General features: G+C 34.1%; 1 protein-coding gene across 2 annotated transcripts in view; it reads right to left on the bottom strand.

Moving 5' to 3' along the window:
- HMGCLL1 (3-hydroxy-3-methylglutaryl-CoA lyase like 1) overlaps positions 1–20793 on the bottom strand; it is a 310746-nt gene that overhangs the window by 271773 nt on the left and 18180 nt on the right. The gene's annotated exons all lie outside the window — the stretch shown is intronic.

The following is a 20793-nucleotide window of genomic DNA, read 5'->3' as shown; positions in this document are numbered from 1 at the left end:
AGAATTGGAAAACTAGAGTAATGAATAACATGGAAAGGGAAAATTATTCTTTTGAGTAACTCAAACATCCTTAAATTTCTGTAAGTAGAGATGTTTAAGACAATTAAACAACTGCTAGTAATAGCCCTTCTTCAATGACTTTTGCTATAAGACATAAAATGTTATGTTTCTAGTTCTCAAGGTTCTCTTTAAACTTTCTATTTTATTATTATGATAATTCAATCAATTGTAATACCAGAGGCCTACTAGAAAACTATTATTCTCTCTTTATAATAAATTGGCACCTGAGAAAAAAAAAATTGTCTTGAAGAGCATCAATTAAATGACTTTCAATTACTTATATATGTGGAGTATAATAAAGAATACAGTCTTTGTCCTGGTTTCTGAGACAGTTTCAAAAAAAACCTTGGAATTTCCTGAGTGGGAGTGTCTTTGTTATGCTAATTAGGTGACTCATGATGGGTCCCTACGTATCTTCAGGATGGGGTCTGGTCTCCAGAAAGACCAGCCACATGATCAGAGCACTGCAACTTTGGGCAGGCATAAACTCGGGCAAGGGGAAGGACACTGGAGTTTGAATTCATCACATGGCCAATGATTACATCAACTGGGCCTATATAGTCAGACCTCAATAAAACTCTATAGACAATGAACTCGGTGGAGCTTCAGGGTTAGTGAACACATTAATGTGGTAGAATGGTGGCATGTAGATTCCACAAACAGATGGCACGGAGACTTCATCCCCAGCCCGTGCCTATGTGTCTCTTCCATTTATATGCTCCTGATTTGTACACTTTATAATAAAATTGGAATAATAAATTCAGGCAAGATTCTGGGTGAGTTCTGTTAGTTGTTTTAGCCAATTATTGATTCTGAGTGGGGGTCGTAGGAACCTCTGACTACTCAGCCAGTCAGTCAGAAGTACAGATGGCTCGGAGACCTGCAGATAGGACCAAAAGCGAGGGCAGTCTTGTGAAGGACTCTGTTCTTAACCTGTGAGTATGCGCTCACTCTAGGTAGTCAGTGTCAGGACTAAATGGAACTGTAGACACCTAGTTACACAGAATTGGTGTCAGAGCAAAATATGTAAATATTGATCACTGTAGAATGACATGTGCCAGCAATAATGGGTAAACATTATGCCTAAGTGAAACACCTAAGGGGTGACCGAATTTGCTACTGAGTCTGCCCAGGTGATATCCAATCCAGCTCAACTCAGTTTAAATCGACTTATTAAACAAAGTAAATGTTTCTATCTCTCAGTATTGAGATCTAGTTGCACAGAAATTACAATAACTTTTACCAAAGTAAGCTTTCCAGAGGATTTCCTCTCCCACCCACATAAATATATAAAGAGGAAACTTCTGGGCCAGTTCTTCCTACTGCAAAGTAGAAATATGGCAGGTATCCAATGTATGTGAATAGTGTAAGTGGTAAGCCTGGATGATGTAGGAACAAAACCTACTTTCTAAGTCATCATATTTCATTGCTTACACATCTTTCTGGCATCAGTGCATCTTGATTTCATTTAACCAACTTTTCAGCCATCTACAAAATAAAAATGTAAGGCTTTTACAAAGAAATTGGGTAAAATAAATCCAGATATAAACAGTACATCCACAGGATTGTTACAACAGCTCCAATTATAATGAAAGCAATGTTTTTAAGCTCTCTTGCATTACAAACATAATGCTCTCAGTATTTCAGAAGCCAGGGGTCTATTTATAATGATCTTGGCCTCACTATGCCAAATCCTCACTATAAGAACTGAAGCCAGAAAATCAAGGATCCAAATTAAAGCATGTAGAATGCCAATCCAAGTTTCTTTTCCATTTCCCAAAGCATAATAAGACTAAGACTGTAGAAAGTACAGCGAAAAATATGCATAACCTTGAACCTTCAAATGTGTAAAATAAAAAACGAGCATTTGATCTCTATTTCTTGATTCATATCTATATAAAGAAGCTTTGAAATTATTTGGGACTAATTTTGTGGCAAACAGGAAGCACTGCAAAAAAGGTTGAAACTACCCAAAGACATTGTCAACATAAGACCTCATCTCTGTCTTGCAAGACACAATAGAGAAAGCCTACTGGTTTGAAAAGAAACTGCTATTGTGTTACAAGATCTAAGGATAAAACTGCCATGAAGTAAAGCATTATGATTATGCCTGCTATCTGTAAATCTCATGTGGTGAAGGAAATGAAATGGATAGATGGTTGATGATAACCACTGGAAAATGTGCTCTGTTATTGAACAAAATCAGTTCACCAGAGAACCTTCATTTCCATATAAGTCATAATGAGTATTTGTTTTCATACCTACATGGTATTAGGTAGGCCGTTTTACAAATTGAAACACCCAAACTCTGGAACTTGAGCTATTTTTCCTCTGTTTTCCATTTCAAGCATGGAGTTAGTACCAAGCCATCAAAACTGTTTATTATTACCCAAGTTAAAAGCTATGAAGCTCTGAACACTTCCATTATAAAAATACCTTTCTTCCTAACAGCTCTAAAAATTTCCCGTAGCCTGGAGATTTCCAAAGTGTCTTTGAATCCAAAAATGAATTCTAAACTCTTTAATTCCATATTTTCAATTTGGAAAATATAAATAAATAAACATTCTGTTTAGCAAATAGCGGCTTTGTTTGTTTTGCTGTAATTCAAGGGATACTTCGATATACCACCTACTTTTATTCAGGAGGCATAGAAACTGTAAAGTGTAACACCCAGTCAGGCTCATGACTGGCTCCCAATTCCCCATACCTGCAAGCAGGGGAGGATGTAGACAAAACTTCAAGGCAAATGAAATGTCTCTTTGGAATTCACAAGGTCCCTTGAAGAGCACTTCATCACTTCAGAATCCCTCTCGTTGCTCCAGGAACCCCTCCTTACCAAGGACTCCTCAGGATTATTTATGACTTAGAGGACAGTTTCTAAAGAAGGCGATGCTTAACAAAAAGATAAATTTTATTGGTGGTATCTCAAGTATGTCACAGTGCCTGTTTAGTTTCCACATTCAGCTGTTCCTACCTCTGTGCAGAGATTGAGATTACAAATTAGCCTTTCCTCTACAACAGTGAAACTGATTTGACTTAAAAATACTTAGGATTAATCATTTAACCCAGAAATATTTATATGATATGGAAATGATACCTGTCAGTGGAAGATATTCATTCTTAATGAATGCCTTCTTTCTAAAGCTATAACATTTAAATTAGTTCCTTCTTCATTTATTACCTATCTTCTTTGCCCTTGATATGTTCCTTTCTCTACAATTCCATCTTGATATTAACCAAAATCTCTACTTTAAAAAGGTTTTTTATAGTTCTCATAAATCTAAAAGCCCTTATGAAATTATATTAGAAGGCAATAGGCAATCTCATTCATTAAATAAAGATTACTTATTTTAGAACAGTATATGCAAAATTCTCTATTACTACAGCACTTGACTTAGTTTAGCCTCAATAAATTCAGTTCATAGTGAACTACTATTTTCTATCCATTTGAATAGTATTCATTTCCACATAAGTAAATAAACTTAAACTTAATACAGTGTTATTTTGTTTTATTATTTGAGATATTTTCCATGTATTCAAGAACAGAGATGCAGTCTAGATTTTTTAAAATAAAGACCAGGAAAGATAAGAAAAGGCTTGCTAGTATCAACAGCGTTAAAACTTTCAAATGGTTACACAAGCAAGAAGGTAGTAAAAAGCTCATGAAACAGGAGACTAGGTTTTTCATGTTAGAAAAGTAGAAATAGAAGGCAATTTTCTCCACATTTTTCCAGTTTTTTAGAAAGTCTATTTACTGTGTTTTCTGTAGAATTTATGGAGTCTTACCACAAAATAAATAGCATTAAGGAAAGCTATTCACTCCCATGTTCAAAGGAGCTGGAAGACATAACAAATGTGAATTACCCCTCTTCTCTTTCGAGTTAAGAGACATACACTGGTTCTTTTCAAAAGTGCTACGAGGAGAGTGCTTGTGGTAATAAGACCTTTCTTGAAATTCAGATATAGGTCCATATTCACAACTTGTACTGAGCCTTTTCACGTCCCCACAGTGTTTTCTCGATGTCAAACCTCATTCTGTTCAACAGCAATGACTGAGCCAAACTCACGCTTCTTATTTTCAAAGCTCTGTGTTTTTCAAGAGTTTGGTAAGTGGCTTCTACCCATTATGTCAGCAAAAAGTATTTCACTGAGACCAGTTAAAGGAATGAGGTAAAGGCAGGCAAGGGAAGAGAGGAAGAGGGGTGGGGTGGGGGTGGGGAACATGTGCCACGCAAATGGGAGAAGAGTGAGAAAATGTTCCCCGGAACTGGCCTCCCTCAGAAGAGTAACACAGAGAAGCCCGTGCCCTGCTAGGTTCACTTCCACTGAAACAGGAAGCCAAAAACCAAGGCGGACAAGCAAATGCTTCTGTTCCCCAGGATCTTGTAGATGGCTGTCAAGCTCAGGTCATGATTATGCACCCAGACAAAATCATCATATGCTTGCTCATTCTCAGATGCTGATCCATAAGATTTCTTAAGGATCGTTTTAGTCTCCTTTGAAATGAGCTTAAATTGATGCTGAGTTATGCAACTTTTTTCTTGTTTTTATGGCCCATTCTTAGGATGCTCTACTTCTTGAACTTTGCCTTCACGTTTTCTCCAGGGGCGAATGCATTTCTCTAATTGGTGTTCAACTTACATTCGTGAGTGCACATAAGCTTCAGGACAGTTTTTAGAGGGAAGATTGGTTTCTAACTTGGCCTTTTTTTCTTTAATTGAAAAGTGAGATAGTATCTTTCAGATTCTGAGACACTTAATTAGGAAACTCTGTATATTTTTCAGAAATGTAGTTAAACACTAGTCCAGGAGAAAATCTGAATAAGTTTCATAGTTTATGGACAATAGTGTATTATCCATTTGAAAAGGACTTAGCCCATTTCTGGAAAGAAATGTTAACAGTTCATTGAGAGCGTTCTTTAAATTTGCCTGGAATCATTGTAAATCTTGGTCAAATAACTGTTTTAGATCCAGAAGCTTGTGGTATTAAAATCTTTTGATTTTATCTATCTTGATACTATACATAAGATTCAAAAAGTTACATGGTGAAAGAAATATGTCCAGTAACTATTGCTAATGCCTGGGAATCCATTTGATTTTTTAAGAAATACAATGTAACCAATTTTTTTTTCTTGTTCTTTTAGTTTAGTTTTTTTTTTTTTTTTGAGAGCTGCAATGTATATATTTTGGCACACAGAGACCTAGTAACGGAAGGAAAGATTGGATTAAGATTAAATGCAACAATGTATAGAATATGTGAAATATCTAATATAGGCCCCTGCATATCACAGGCTCTCAATAAATGATAATAGTTTAAAACACTTAATTCCTCTTATGTGTCTACCTACACATTTGCCTTTATAATCCTCACACTATGAAGTAAATGGGATATCATTATCCCCATTTCACAGATGGGAAACTGAAACATAGAGAAGTTAGACAACTTACCTAATGACAAACAGCTGATAGATGGCAGAGGGGGCTTTGAATCCAGCAATCTGCTGAAATGATAAATACAATGGATTGAAAGGGCAGATATGCCAACATGGTGCCAGATAAGGCTGGAGGGGGAGGAAGGGGAGAGCCCAAAGGGCTTTCAACTATTTGATGGAGTCATAAGGACCCTGGCAAGTCACTGAAATCTTTTTAAGCAGGAAGTACATGAACATATATGGCAGATTATTACCTGACTGCAGTGTGGAAAGTAAATGTCTAGAGACAAAACACAGATCTCAACCAGGTAGGATGCTATGACAGTATGTAGGCAGGAGAGATGTTATCTGAGTCGAGGCAGGTAGTGTAGGAGATGAAGAGATGCTTAGGGGAAGCATTTCACACTCTAAAAGTATTTACTTTCCACTAACGAAAACTCCCATTTACTAAAGTTCCATTATCTGTTGAGGTCACTTAAAGCAATTGAATGCTGCATTTATAAACAACAAATTTAATCAGGTTCAAAATTCACCATAAATGCTACTTTCTCTAAGAAGTCTACCTTAAATGATGATCCTGGGTTAGATGTCCTGCTGAATCCTCCACTTATCACCTCTCATAGCACTTTAAAAACAGTACTTTGTGATAGATAACGTTTTACCGTTCTGTCTCCCAGTGGAAGCATGACCTCTTCGAAAGTTATGTGCTGTTCCTTGTGGAACCCCCATGATTTGGCACAGTGCCCAGCAGTAGTTAACCAATAAATGCTTAGTGGATATTGAATGGGAAAGGCAGAGGGTAGCATCCCACAAGGGCAGTTAGGTAGCTCCAGTAAATTCGTATCTGGGAATATCTGTGGTATAGAAGTATTTGGGGGAGGAGATCGGCGGTGTGTGGGCATGTACATGTGAGTACCCGGAGGAAGGGATGTAAGATGCCCTTGCCTCTTTAGGAAGTCACCTCACGCTACTTAATAAATCCTTCTCCTCATTCCAGGGTAAGCACTGTTTTTTCCTCATACAGCCTTACATCTACTAAATCAACTGTCCTCTATTGTTATCACTCCCGTAAGCCCTTTTTTAAAGCAACATTCTTCCACACTTTCACAGAAGATTCCATGTTTCACTGAATTTAATAAAATCAAAGAAATCTTCGTGGGGAAAAAATCCTTGGAAGAGCCATTTCATATTGCGAATTACAGAAGAGCAATAAGAAAGATCTTGTGTCCATATATACTTTCTCTATGTAAACAAATAGAAATATTTTGTGAAAAAAAGTCAAATGGTTTTCTAACTACTTGACCTGTTTCTAAAGTCAACTTGAATTGTTATTTGTTGTATAAGCATTTGTTGGATTTATTGAGTACCTGTTATATCCAAATTTCTATGAGTGACTCTGTAAGGGCTATTACAATAAAAATAAGTTTTATTCAAAAGAGAAGACTGTCTGTCCCAAGAAGATAAATTCAAGCTAATATAAATAAATTCTATGTTCTAATGACTGGAGGGAAAACACAGCCACCTGTGGAAGGTGTGTCCTTCACAGAATGTTCCCAGCCGCACAAGCAGGAATTACATCAAAATACACACACACACAAAGCAAAGATTTACGAAAGCAGAATAGATTTTCTGATCCAGTGTAAATGCAGAGGTACTAAAATTATCATTTTAACTTTTCTAGAGACCATAGCATATAGTTTACAAAGGACTTACTCTGAATCATATCAAATATAGATTCTAATCCCCTCCTTATTACTTAGGGGTTTCAACTTATCTATAAGTAAGGGTATTAATGCCCACCTCCAGTTACAGGAATTGGAGAAAATAATGCATACTCAATCTCTAGCATGGTGCCTAACACAGCATAGAAATAAGCCATAATTAAGAGACTGACAGGCAGATACAAAACTGAACATGCATTTGAGACCTCGGCTACAGATCTCTCAGTAAGCAATGTCACACATTAGCTGGATGCAGGATTTCAGGGAACTTTGTCAGAAATGGTAGAGAAGCAGGAGTGGAGAGGGTGGGGACGGGAGTGTGGTTTTCTTCCTGAGATTTCTTTCTTGGGTGGGAGGAGGAATGAGGGAGGAAATTATATTCTCAATGCAGCCAGAAAGATGGAGCATGTCTGTTAGATCTTATCAAATACATATAAGGACTAAATATAAATAGTGTATTTCATCTAGGCCAACTAGTATGGATTAACTCCATGATAATGGAATCAACTATAGGCATTTTGAAAAAAGGTTGTTACTGTGCATCCATGATTAGTGGCTGGTCTCCTCATAACACCTTGGTGATCACGGAACAGCCTGGAAAATAAAGCTGAGTCCCGTGAGTTACACCAACTCTATCTTGTCCCTTCACTGGAAAAGCGAATAGTCCTCTCTATCCTCAAAGCGTGTCTACTTGATAACATTTATGATAATATGCCTGAGATGTTAATAAATCTCATAAGCTTCATTGAGCTTTGGTGAGAATATGGAGCGAGAAATCCAACAAGTGAAGAGCAGCCATAGTCAAGACATATTCACTCTTAAATAATCAACTGGAATCTTTAAATCAAATTGAAATATTTTTTGAGAATGACGTGGTTATTGAGGATTCAAAAAACATAGTTCATGAATCAAATTCTGGATTGCAGAACATTATATTTACGCCCAAGCTTCTCTGTCTAGAAAAGAACTAGTAGATTTCAGATCCTCCATGACAAGTCACAGCAAGAGGATTAACGAAAGGAGACTGGCCACCTTGATGTATGTGTGACTATCCATTCAAAAAAGATATTTCAATCACTGTCTGCTAATATTTAAATAAACACTATACATTAAAGTGTAAACCACTGGTTATAAATCTTGGATATTCAATGATTTTACAGCCAGTAAGCAAAATGAGAAGGAACTTATGGGACCATGCAAGCATTCACAACAACTGAAAGCCCATAATATTAGTGTTTGAATGATTGTCAATATCTTTAGCTTCAAGAAAAGAAAAAAAATACTTTAAGAAATACATGTAAATGTCATTATTTTTTAAAAAGTATTTATCCATTTACTTAGTAGCACTTTGCCAAACAAGAACCAAAAATGCCAAAATTCCTAAAAGTAGCTAGAAATCTTTATAACACTGTAAATCTCAGGCTTTCTCAGAGCAAATGGCTGAAATGGTGACCCCAGGTAGAGAAGTAACTGCACAGCCACTTTTCTTTTGTCCTTACCTATTTCATCAACAAATGACTTTTTTAGTTTAAATAATAAAGCTGGCAAGACTGATAAATTACTAATAGAGAGAAAAGGACTCTTAGATTGGTTTTGCAATTCTAATAATTTTGAACAGATGACAACATTAGCCATACCATAGAAACCAAGATTAATGCTAACTGTGGAGTGTTTTATTTCAAAGAAGAATTTACTATAAGAGATATAGCTTTTATGAGAAATAAACACTGTTGGCATTATTTCTAAGATGGCTAAATATAGATATTTTAAATATATACTTAAGAGTGGATTATTGTGTAAAAGGAATTTTTTAGTAAATCAAAATAAAACTTGGGGGAAAATAAATCATTTTCTCAGGGATAGCTAATCAAAATATGAATCAGTTAATGCAATTTATTAGAGTGAAAAAAAATCCCTACTAAGTGCAGCATGCACACATGTCCGCATGTCCTTTTCAATATTTACTTAGGGTCCACCATTCCCACTGAAGTTGCAGGAGTTTTCTATACACATGTTAAAGTTTAAATACTTTTGTTGTTGGCCATATAATGATTTTCCTCTTGTGTATAAATATGACAATGCTAAAATAATTTATAAAAGGTATATACATATGTCTTTAAAATATGCACAGGATAATGTATGTCTAAGTTTATAAATGTGCTCCAAATACAACAGGCCCTTGGTAAATATTTTATCTCTCACTTAAGCATTCCCTTTCATGACGTCTGGGTTGGTATCTGAGAAAAAGGACAATAATAGGGGAACAGCTCACAAACTGACTAGAAAGAATGATACACTAATACACTCCTTGATGAAAAAATAATATTGAGAACTTACGTTTTTTAAGATTTCTCATGAATTTACAAGTAGAATTAGATTGTCCTTACCTGTGGAAGTTATTAAAAGTAAGGGTCTTCAATGTAAAATGGTTTTAATGAGGAGAGATTTAAAAAAAAACTGAATAGTTTTTTTATAAGGCAAGGCCTTATAGTTACACATTTTTCTTTTAAAAGTATGACACAGTTGCTGTAGAATTGGCTAACATTTGGGATCAGGACGCAAGGCCAGGCAAAAGGGCAAAGATGATTCAAAACCAGTAGATTAATTTACTCTTAGCCAAGTATAATTAATATCACATCAAGGCTGTTTACATTTCTGCTGTCATCCATATGCACTAGCACCAGGTTAATGTGCAAGCCAGGAGCCAAATGATAGCTCGCATAAATCTCCCCTGCTAGATAGCAAAGTCCACTGCCCTGTCCTTACTTCCTGGGAATAACCTTTGATCTTCAGATCAACAGTGAAAATAATTACTGACTTTGGCCAAACTGAGATTAGTCATTTTCATTCTGAGGAGCTGCACATCTGTCTCCAGCTGTGCAGGTCTCCTGCACAGATCCTAAAGCATCGTCCCCAAGCGTTTATATCATGCTTGTCATCCATTTAGCAGAGGCCAAATGTTTCTCTTTTATAAACGTGTGTAAAACATTCTCAGAATTTCAAACAATAACAAATTAGGGCAGAATGTGGCCAAAATGCAAAAAGGAAATCTCCCATCTGTCCTAATCAAACGGTTATATTATCAGAAACAAGAGCTAGAAACAGCACCCACACACACAAATACACATTGTTTTAAAAGAGATTTTAAATATTTTGTCCAAGGAGAAAATAATATTCAGAGAAAATGCCAAAAGCTGAAACAAGAAGAAAATTATCAGTGAAAATATTTTTTAATGTGTTAACTCATGAAGTTAATTTTTATTGTTAAATTTGTTTTTCCCTTTCCCTTTTTATGCATCAGTATTATTATTAATATGACTTTAGGAAAAATCATCTGCATTAATGCAATATCCCATGTGAAACTTTATATTTATTGTTGATAGCTTACATGGCATTTGTTCAGAAAAGATTATTCATCTGTTTATTCAATAAAGATTGCATGGAGTCTATTAAGGGCCAGGCATAATTTTAGGCACTGGGGATACAAATATGAACAAGACAGAATATGATTCTACAAGCTCAGATGGAACAAACTGTACTGAGAAGAGACAGACAGTAAAAGAATAAGTAAGTAAATTTCAAGTAGTGCATGATGCTAAGGTAACAACAAAACAGTAATAGGATGACTGAGAGTGGCAGGGGGTGGGTAGGCAGCCTGCTCTAAATGAGGTAAGGGGTCGGGAAGACCTCCCTGAAATGGTGTCTCCTGGTGTAAGACTGAATGCTCCAAAAGAGTCAATCACAGGAAAACCAGGATGAACAGCAAGTGCAAGGGTCCTGGGTGGAAAGAGCCTAACATATTCAAGGAACAGAGAGAAAGTCAATATAACTGGGGCATAGGAGCTCAGGGAACACGACAGGCACTAATTTTCACCCAATCTTGGAGGTTATGGTAAGGAGATGTGATTTTATTTTACACATCTTTTGGGGTTTCTCTAAGCATATTTTGAATCTTTTCCCCTAAGGGGCACTGATAGTATGGAAAAGCTGGAACTTTGTCTTTATAAATTCATGAATAAGAAAGAAAAATAGGTACAATGAGACCCTATTCTAACATTTTTTTAAGAAAGCACTTAACAGACTTCTCTTGTTTTAAAAAGAAATATGTAACCCAGGTTATTTTTTTGCCTATCTCCTTAGGCTATCCTCAAACACAAGGGGATCAGGGAAATTTCAGGTTAGATTTCACGACTGTCAAAAACCTCTTGGGAATGATATTTACATTTTATTGAGTTTGGCTCCTGGATTGTCTGATTTCACAGAACTGACTTTACTCAAGTATCACACAGACACAGACTAAATAAATTTGCAGTATTTCAGGAAATCTATTGTTTTTATTCCAGGTGATCACCGGAGTTTAGTCCCTTTGTGCTCACTTGAGAAATGAGCGTCCATAGGTCACACCTTACTTAAAACTAGCTGAGCATTGACATTTTTTTAAACCTAAGTAAAGTTCCCAAATAAATTAATAGCATTTTATTAAAGAGTTCATTAAAGAAATATTATTTTGATTTAGTTTCCAAAGTGAGTAACTTTATTCTGATTAAAATCTGATACACAACTTGTAAAGACAACTAGAAAAACACAAAGAAAACCTCACAAGTAATTCCACCAACAAGAGAAAGGCGTGGTTAACATTTGCTTTCTACCTCCCATATAGTAAGCCTTTTTGAGTCTACCTTCTTATTGCCATTTAACTTAATTTGTGGAGTTTCATATTCTTCCAAGACAGAGTCAATGATGATAATTGATGAACCACAATCATCTGACTAATAGTCATAGTATGACTAATAGTCTACCAGCAGACTTTAAAATGTCTCTAAATGTTCCCTTTTATTAAAAAAATTTCTGAAACCATAAAACTCTGAGAACACATAGGCAGTCAGCTTCTTGACCTCAGTCTTGGCTATGATTTTTTTGATCTGACACCTAAAGCAAAAGGAACAAAAGCAAAAGTAAGCAAATGGGACTAATATCAAGCTAAAAAGCTTCTGCACAGGGAACCATCAAGATCAAAAGGCAACCTACTCAGTGGGAGAAAATATTTGCAAGTCATATATCTGATAAGGGTCAATATCCAAAATATATACAGAACTTATACAACTCAGTAGCAAAAATAACAACAAAACAATTTGATTACCAAATGGGCAGAGGTTCTGAAAGACATTTTTCCAAAGAAGACATACAGATGACCAACAGGGATATGAAAGATGCTCAACATGACTAATTATTAGGGTAAAGCAAACCAAAACACAACGAGATTTCACCTCACACATGTTAGAATGGCTGCTATCTAAATAAAAGACAAGATAATAAGTGTTAGTGATGATGTGGGGAAATGCAAACAGTTGTGTACTATTAGTGGGAATGTACATTGGTGCAGCCCCTATAAAAAACATTACAGAAGTTCCTTAAAAAATTAAAAGTAGAACTACTATATTATCCAGCAATTCTACTCCTGCGTATTTATCTAAAGGAAATGAAAACATTAACTCAAAAAGATATATACATACCATGTTCATTGCCCCCTTATTTACAATAGCCAAGACATAGAAGCAACCTAAGTATCCACGGGGAAATGGACGGATAAACAGGTATATGCATATCACATGATATATATAATAGAATACTATTCAGCCGTAGAAAAAGAAATTCTGCCATTTATGACAATGTGGAAGGACTCTGAGGGGATTATGCTAGATGAAATAGATCAGACAGAAAAACACAAATACCAAATGATCTCACTGATACATGGAACCTTTAAAAAAAAATAAATGAGCTCCCAGATACAGAGAACAGATGGGTGATTGCCAGAGGTGGGCAGGAGATGGGGGTAATGAATAAAGACGGTCAAATTGCCAAACATCCAATCCTGGGGATGTAATACACATTACAGTGACTATAGTTAACAATACTCTACTGTATATTTGAAAGTTGCCAATAGATTAAATCTTAAAAGTTCTCATCACAAGAAAAAAATTGTAACTATGTGTGATGATGACAAAACTAGACATATTGTGGTAAATCATTTCATAGTGTATACAAATATCCATTCATTGCGTTGTACACGTGAAACCAATATAATGTTGTATGTCAGTTATATCTCAATAAAAAAAGATTATCTCGCCCAAAATGTTGATAACACCAAGACTGAGAAACCCTGGTTTAATGTAAGAAATGTATAATCTTTGTAATTGGAATGAGATCTGTGTTCTCTCTGGGCTGGAGAGGAGGGATAGTTGGTCCACAGAGAAAGAGAAGAAAGAAACAATTCCTCAAAATGTAATAGCTTCCTAGTCCTCTCCACTGTATTCATATTAATTCCTAACTAGCTACAGTTGGTTTCAGCTACTTGTTCTTGCTTTGAACTTGCGTTTTAAGAAATGATTCCAAAAAATGTACCTTTTGTGAAAAATATAAATGGAGGATTACTGGTTAATGCACAAGAAAAAAAAAGCAGAAAAACTCACATAAGAACAAAATCATCTACACTAGGAAGTGAGAGAAGCAATTAAATTGAATTATCAGTGACTAGTGAAAGTGAAAAAAATGTAGCTACAATAAATTTAGATTTGTAAAGAGGGCAATCAAATTAATTTTAAATAAGGATATGGAGTGGAATAAGTTCCCCCTTTGTCTTAGACAAGTTTATTAAATTTCCCGAGTGCAATTTCCTCATATGTAAAAACCAGGGTAATAAAAATGATATGTTAGACCTTTGAAATGAAAGAAAACCAACTCTGTTTTATGAAAAGTTTGTGGCACAATCCTACTGTGGCCTGAATTAGTAGAGCCCTTAAGTCTTAAATGCATCTAAAACCAGCCACATGTTTGGTATGAAACCTCTCTTTTTCCCTCCTCGAAAATCTCAGCTTCATTCACTTTTTAAAATAATGGTTTTCTTAGGATATAACTGATATGCCATATAGGTCATACTTCTAAATGTAAAACTCATAAGCTTATGCAACCACCTCCACTATCTCATCCCAGAACATTCTCATCGCCCCAAAAAGAGATCCCATACCTGTTAAAGGTCACTCCCCATGTCCCTCCCTCCAGCCCTAGTCACCCACTAATCTAATTTCTGTTTATGGATTCCCCTATCCTACATATTTCATATAAATGGAATCATATAATATGTGACCTTTTGCATCTGGCTTCTTTCAGTTAGCAACAATGCTTTCAACGTTCATCCATGTTGTAGCATGCATCATAACTTTGTTCCTGTGTTTTATCTTCATTGCCTCACTGCTTCATTTTTCTGTTTCTCTCTGGAGACCAAAGACCTCAGCTGCTCTGGTCCACATAGAGGAAAATAGAGCTGCCAACAGGTCTGGAGCTTAACTTCCTACAGATTCACTCATGAACGTGGAAGATCTCTGATTGGTTAAACATTAGCAAGGCTATTCCTTAGACCAATCAACTGATGTTAACACATAAGTAGTCCATCTTGGGCTCCTCCTTGGTACCAATCAAGTATAGTTGGGAAAAAGCACCAGGTTATAAATTGTCTGATTTGAGCAAGCCATATGAAACAAAGATGGAACTAGATTTGAAAGTTACATTTCCCAGAATACTTGGGGATGCATGAATGAAGATGAGATAATATATTTAGTACAATCCATATTTGTCATACTAGTGAATACAAAATTATATATGAAAGAAGTTTAAGTATATGTTAGTAGAGAACTTTTTCAGTTGGTTTATCCATGAAAAGCTTGAATATTCTAGAGAAACTGTAAAAGTATAGTGAAAAAAACTGTGGAGGCCTAGACACATTTTCCTTTAATAAGCACTAGTAACAAATCTTTCCTTTTTTCTAGAAAAGTGTAGGTTTTCTGGAGTGTAGTAGAAATAAAGGCCAGATGAATAAATTAATGACATTTTGTTACAAATTTCTAATTCCCTTAGACTGAAAGAAATGTCAGAAGTATTAAGTCAGCCTTTTTCAGATATATTTCAATAACTCAGATGCCTACTTACTATAAGGTCCCTAAAAATGAGATACTTCCAAACACCTTGCTACTAAATATAGACTGAATTATACCATGCAGTTTTTTTACTTGTTCTAACATTTTGTTCGCATAAGCCATAATATGTATGAAAAAAAATCTTCACATATTTCTAACTTGACATCTTTGATTTTTTTTATCAACAGCTTAAGTAGTTGCAATAAAGGTAGGATTTGGTGTTTGCAAATACTGACATTTTAAATTTAAGTTGCTAAATCATTGGTTTAACTGTAACTAACTGAAAGCAAAGTATCATTCTACTTAGCACACACCACCATGCATTTTAAAAACACATGAAAAGACAATTAGAAATCTTACATCATTCATTTTGTCCTTGAAATCATACTTTCATTTTATTCCCCCAAACAATATTATTCTGATAGAATATTATCTAAATATGAAAATACAGAATATCCTATCATAATTATATGATATATATATATATCATTTAAATCTAAATAATATTACTTTCTATGACTAGAACTCTTAATTTAAAATCTAAATAATATTTGCTATGACTAGAACTCTTTAGCTGTGAAAGTTTTCTTCTGGACTCAATTATGAAGATTATTATTAATATGTAATTATATACCTAATGTTAATATGTAAATATTAAACATACAAATAAAATTTTATTGGAAGTAGCTTAATAAAATTGGTGTGATTCCAAAGTTAACATATACACTGATGAATATTTTTGTTTTGCTGGAATGAGACAGAAATCAGCATAAATTATAAAACTGGTTTTCATATTTAAGATGTAAATTACATTAACCACTTTGGTTGTTCATAAATTTACACAGAGAAATAAAAAGTCTAGCTATAGCAATATCACCTAATTTTTTTTCTGTATTCTCTCAAGGTTTATATGAAAGTTACCAGTGCAATAATCATAAAACTGTGCCACAACTCATTTAAATTTTTTTAAATTTTGTTGCAAGAAAATAAGCTGCCTGAATTGCAAAAAGGGTTTTATCCAATCATAAGAATCGTTGTATTTTTAGTTACTAACCCCTAGGTATAAGCAGCCCTTAAGCTGGCGCCTGGAGGGAGGTTTTGCCCTTGAAAGCAATGTATCATAGTAAGATTCATGTGTGAGAGGGATGTCTTTCTTTTACAATGTGGCTCAAGGGCAGCTGTGGAAGTGGTAGTTGGAAAGGTAGTTGGAAAATTGGGAAAGAGCAATATTGTTCTCCAGGCAGACTAGTTTTTACAATAATATAAATGGAATTTGAGGATATGGGTGTCTATTCCTTTAAAACTTTTGGCTCTACATAAGCCCAGGCACAGAGTTCTGAGTGCCCCAGTTTTAAGGTGACCGGTCTTGAACAGAAGTCTCCAAAGCTAGGTGCTTGAACCTGAACAAGATGTACAAGACCACCTGCATCCACTGAGGTGCAGGAATAAAGTAGTAATATATTTATAGTTTGATCAAACCTGAAAGGAAATCCTTTTTTTTTTTTTACAATATGCAATATGCACATTGACACTAAGACTGCTAATATCTAGCATTAGAGAAGGTCACAGGAAAGAGAGCCACAAAGCTGAGTGGTTAAGATTTGAGATCACATTTGCTTATTGTTTTTGGCAAAACTGCAACAGAGTGATCACTCATACTTGCTTATATGAATTTTTGGCTCCTATTACAATAAATAACGGACTCTTTATAATTATTTGGTATAAAATATATGGCAATCATGAAAAATCTTTTGTATTTCATGTTGATTCATCAGTTCTTGTGTGGCACAATATTTAAAAGAAATGATGAATATGAATTGGACCCACCCCCAAAAAAGAATTTAAAAAATAAGAAAAAGTATAAAGAAAAGGCAAATATGTTTTTCTATGTTAAAAGAATTTATGTTCATCCATACCACAAAAAGAGTGAAAAAGCAAGCAACAATCTGCAAAAAGACATTTACAACTCAGATAACTAAGAATTCTTATTCTGGATGTATATTTAGGATTCCCAAAATCAGTAAGAAAGCATAAAATACTCCCCCACAACACCTAAAATAAATTAACAGGAATTTCACAGTATAGGATATAGAAATGGTTCTAAACTTAGATTCCCAATCTCATACTAATCAGGGAAGTGAAAATTAAAACCACAAAGAAATACCATTTAACACCTGCCATTTGTCATACTAAGTGCCCATGAGAATGTAAAAATAAATAATCTGTAAGGAAAGCAAGTGCATTCAGTGCAATGCTTAACTGGTATGAGAAATGGCATTAAGAGGGCTAGCAAAGTAGTAGATAACGAGCTTCTAGATAACAGTCTATTAGTTCATTTTGATAGCAGCGATATGGATATATACTTTTTTATTATTTTCAAATTATACATATATACTTTCATTTACTTTTGTATATATGTTTTTATATATGATGTATTTATACATATATATATATTGTATATATATTTCATAATTTAAAAAAATTATCCCCCACAAACAAGTAAAAAAATGTGCGGGGGAGAGAGAGAAAAAAAGAAAAAGAATATAAGAATGAACTAAGTTTTCCTTTCTTTTCATTTTTTACAAAAAAGACAAGTATTCTAAATTTGCTGACCTTTTCTGTAATGATAACTGGTCAGTATCTATATGTCAAAGACGTGTGGAGTGGGTGGTGGGGATCTTCAAGATAAAGAAAATGTATTTTTGTGACCTTCAAGATAATGTTTATAAAAAGAACGTGAGAGAGAATTTTAAAAATTAATATTAGAAAATGTTTTTATCATTATAAGATGTGGTAAAAAATAATGTACATCAAAAACAAATTCAAAATGCATTAAATAACTAAATATAAGGCCTGATACCATAAGGCTTCTAGCAGAAAACATAGCCTGTAAACTCTTGAATATGGGCATCAGTAATTTCTTTCTGGATACATCTCCCAGCAAGGAAAACAAAAACAAAAATGAACAAGTGGGACTACATCAAACTAAAAAGCTTCTGCTCAGCAAAGGAAACACCAGAAAAATGAAAAGACAACCTACTGAATGGAAGAAGACATTTGCAAATTATATATTGAATAAGGGACTAATATCCAAAATATATTTTAAAAACTCATACAGGTCAAAACCTAATTAAAACAAATAATGCTATTAAAAAATGGGCAGAGGATCTTAATAGACATTTCTCCAAAAAAGACATACAGATGGCCAACAGACACACGAAAAGATGCTTAATATCACTAATTATCAGGGAAATGCAAATCAAAACCACAATGAGACATCACCTCACAGCTATTAGAATGGCTATTCGCAAAAAGACAAGAAATAACAAGGGTTGGCAAGGATGTGGAGAAAAGGGGACTCTCATACATTGCTGGTGAACATGTAAATTGGTGCAGTCACTATGAAAAGCAGTATGGATGTTTCTCAAAAAATTAAAAATAGAAATGCTATATGACTCAGCAATTCTACTTTAGTGAATGTACCCAAAGAAAGTATAATCACAAATTCAAAAAGATACATGTACTCCTGTGTTTTGGGCAGCATTATTTAAAATAACCAAGATATAGAAGCAACCAGTGTCCATCAAATTATGACTGGATACAGAAGATGTGGTACAGATATACACAATAGAATATAACTCAGCCATAAAAAATAATGAAATTTTGCCTTTGTGACATGGATGGACCCACAGGGTATTATGTTAAGTGAAATAAGTCAGAGAAAGACAAATACCATATCATTTCACTACTTACATGTAGAATCTAAAAAAAAAAAAGAACTAACAAATGAAACAGACTCATAAACATGGACAATAGTCTGCTGGTTGCCATAGGAGAGGGGATAGAGGATGTGCAAAAGGGATAGAGAGGTATAAAATTCCAATTATAAGAAAAATTAGTCATGGAGATGAAATTCAGCATAAGGAAAATAGTCAATAATACTGTAGTATCTTTGTACGATGAAAAATGGTAACTATACTTATGGTGAACATTTAGTAATATATATAATTGTTGAATCACTATGTTGTACACCTGAAACAAATATAATACTGTATATCAACTAAATTTCAATTAAAAAAAAGGTCCTAACAAAGGGAAAATAATAGAGCATAAAAAATAATGAGTTACTTACAAATGCTATATACGCATATATAAAAAACACTTGTTAGAAAGGTTTTTTTTTACTCTTTTTAAAACATTCAAAATGAAGACTTTCAGTGGGTACTTAACCAATTCACTAAATTTGTTAAAATGATACAACTTTAAAATGGTTTGCAAAACAAATCAACTGACACCAAAGAAAACAGAAATTGACTAGCTAAATTAGAGCAAGGATTTTGGATCTGTATATCACTGAGTTATTTCTTCTAGCTGACAGGTTCACAACCAAGCTTGGGAAAAAAAAAAAACACTTAAAATCAGAACAGACCTTCAAATTGCTGTTTCACACATAATTTTTTTTAAATCTAAAAATAACAAAATAAATTATACTTACTATAATATTAATTTTGAATAAAATGGTTTCTACCATTAAAGTTCATAAACTAAAAATTCATAAAAATATTACTTCAATTTATTCAAATAAGTTCATCAATTTATTCAAAATCGTAAACATACCAATGTATTTCACTTTCTAAATGTGTATTTAATTATTTTAAACATTAATTTATTTCATTTTTAATTGTGTGTTTTGTGCACTACATGTTTATTGTTTGCTCTTCTGGTGATTCATGTGTATCATTTATATATAAATATACATACATTATATGTTCATGCTTCAAAATTTAAATGGGAAGAGTGCATGATTTTTTAAATCTTGGAGATCAATGGTCTAAAAATCTTCCTATCACATGAAATACTAAATTTAGATTTCTTGCCCTTAGCCTTAAACATATGGCAAGAAGACCAATATCGGTCATCAGGTTACCTACACAAGTATTGAAGTTTCATGTCTTTAATTATACAAATGTGTGCTCTTATATCAGCTTTGTTAGGTAATCGTTCTGAATATTCAAATAATTTGGTTCTTCCTTCAACCTGAGTTTCTAATCACTTGCATGGAGGTTGCAAATGTTAACTGGTTTCTCAGTATTTGACATTACAGTTATTAAATAGTTTATTACACTGACTATATGAATGGTTCAATTTCTAAACAGAAGGGAAATGAATTAAGACGGATGAATAGTTCTTAATACATGAACTTTGTAACTGTGGAAGTAGGCCCTTTGTTGTTTCAAACTTTGCAAAGACACTTATATTTGTCTATGTGAAAAGTCTTCTTTCTTTTCTCTGCCAAATGTTTTGATAGTCAGCAGATACATCACTCATTGAATAAAATTTCCCATCTTCCTCAGGCTGACTCAGGCCTTCTTTCTCCTGGTCTCTCTCTCTTTCTTATATAAGTTTCATTTGATTTTTAAGTATCGTTATTTTTACCACAATGATTTTTAAGTGTTTATGTGTTTACCTTGAAAGTCTCTATGGTAAAAGATCCACTGCCAAATATTCTTCAGTGATGTATAATACCACATTTCCTTACCAGAAACCCAAAGTGCACATCAGCCCATTAAAAGGCTCTCAGAATTCCTACAGTAAATAAGCCTATTTAAAT

The sequence above is a fragment of the Manis javanica genome, chromosome 16, assembly GCF_040802235.1.
Source record: "Manis javanica isolate MJ-LG chromosome 16, MJ_LKY, whole genome shotgun sequence".
Taxonomy (NCBI): domain Eukaryota; kingdom Metazoa; phylum Chordata; class Mammalia; order Pholidota; family Manidae; genus Manis; species Manis javanica.
This window is presented reverse-complemented; position numbering and strand designations above follow the sequence as displayed.